Genomic DNA, 2,134 nt, shown 5'->3' with positions numbered 1-2,134 from the left:
GCTTTCTACTCCCGTAAGGATTTACACCCTCGGAAACCCTGTACAGGGTCGCTCTGGGTCGGAACCGACTCGATGGCACTTAACAACAACAACAACAACATGGTCAGCTCATCCTGAATTTTTGGTAGAATCCACTAGTGTGTCTGGGTCTAATATTTGTTGGGAGTTTTTATTGACAAGATCAATTTTGTCTTTTGTTATTGGTTAATTGAAATTGTCTACTTCATTCTGTATTTCATTAGGTAAAGAGTATGTTTCTAGAAATTTTTATATTTCTTTGTGTTTCCAAACTTTAAAGTACAGTTCTATATCATACTCTGTTATCATCATTTTTATTTCTGTGTGTTCTATCATGAAATTTTTCCTTTCACTTCTTATTCACATGTGTTCTATCATGAAATTTTTCCTTTCACTTCTTATTCACATTACTTGCATATTCTCCTTCTTTTCCTTTGTTAGATTTGCAGATGTTTGTAAATTTTTTTAATCCTTTAAAAGGACCAACTTTCAGTTTCATGTGTCTCTGTTGTTTTTGGTTTCTGTTTCTTTTATTTATTCTGTAATATTTATTAGAAATCATGGTGTGACAATATAGGATAAATATTGAACAGAAATATCATTGGTACAAAGTTATCAGCTTTTCATCAGAAATCATATACACCTGCAAGTCAGAACTGACTTAACAGCACTTAACAAAAATAATATTTATTATTTCTTTTTATTTTGTAATAGGAGGCTCATTATTATTATTTTTTTTCACAAATAAGCTCTTTTATTTGTCATGATTAAAAATCTGAATTTTAAACAGATTCTTGAACTGGTGGCTCATAGCCATCTGCTCGTTCAACTTCAGCACCTGTCTCATCTCCACTAGTTTTTCCAGAACTACTGCCTTCACCATGAAACTCCATGAGTTTACCCAACTCAAACTTGGGCTTCTTCAGCATTTTTACTTTCCTAACAAACACGTCACAGAGAGGGTAAATAGGCTGACAAGCTTTCTCTGTGTCCTTTCCAATGCTGTCTGGAATCAGTTTATTAACCACTTCTTTCAAGTCATTTGTCTGCACCTCTCAGGTCATGATTTCCATCATTTTCGTCAGGATTTGACGGACCTGTTGGTGCTGAGCATATGGTGTCTTCCGAATCTAGTTGTTGTGGTTTTTATTAAAACCAACACAGAACAGGCAAAGCAAATAACCATCTGTAGTCTTGACATCAACGTGAGCTTCAATCATGGTCTGCCATTTTTTGACCATGGAGCACATTTTGTCAAGGGTAAGATCCATGCCATGGAAGTTGGTCAAGCAGTTTTTGCCCTGAACACCGTCAGTAACTAGCTTGCATTTTCTAAATGCAACTTTATCGTTCTGCAGATCAGCAAGATTCACTTCAAAAACACAACCCTAAAGTCCATCAGATACAATTTTAGTTCCTTGAGTCCTTATGACTAGTGTTTTCCCAATATTTCTTATATTAAACATAGCTGGTGCCTTCACATCATACCAATCTTTCTGAGAAAATGGATCAACCACTTTTTTCTTGGCTCCTTTTTTGCCACCTTTTGTAAGGCGCTTGTTCTTGCTGACCGCCATGGTGCTGTTCAGAGAACCAAAAACGGCTGGAAGGCTTATTTTTATAATATTTTCCTAATTGTTTAAAATGTTGGTTTTGGTGTTGATTTTAGTTCCTTCTATTTTTGGATGTGTAAATTTATTGCTATAAATTGTCCTCTGAGGACTACTTTTTCTGTGTACTAAAAGTTTTGGAATGTTGAGCTTTCATTCATTATTTGATTCAAAGAATTTTTTATTCCATTCTTTACTCAACTACCCAGAATTTTAAAGGAAGGTATTATTCAATCTTCACATATTTTTTCCCCCTTAATCTTCCTGTTGATGATTTTAATTGTATAGTTTTGTGATCTGAGAAGATGCTTTGCAGTATTTCAGTGTTTTTAAATTCATCAAGGCTGACTTTGTGTGCTAATATATGGTGTATTGTAGAGAATGTTCCATGTGCTTGGAAAAAGAATGCATGTTGTGCTGTTTGAGGTACAGTGTTTTGTACATGTCTAGGAGGTGGAGTTGACTGATTGTGTTGACTTCTGTATCTTTGAGTTTTTTTCTAGCTT

The 2,134-nt window shown here is 34.8% G+C and overlaps 1 pseudogene; it reads right to left on the bottom strand.

Moving 5' to 3' along the window:
• Positions 1-800: 800 nt before the first annotated feature.
• LOC102840277 lies at positions 801-1,595 on the bottom strand (annotated as a pseudogene).
• Positions 1,596-2,134: the final 539 nt, after the last annotated feature.

Source organism: Chrysochloris asiatica, unplaced genomic scaffold (assembly GCF_000296735.1).
Source record: "Chrysochloris asiatica unplaced genomic scaffold, ChrAsi1.0 scaffold00225, whole genome shotgun sequence".
NCBI lineage: Eukaryota > Metazoa > Chordata > Mammalia > Afrosoricida > Chrysochloridae > Chrysochloris > Chrysochloris asiatica.
The sequence above is the reverse complement of the archived record's forward strand: the minus strand, read 5'-3'. Positions and strand labels throughout refer to the sequence as shown.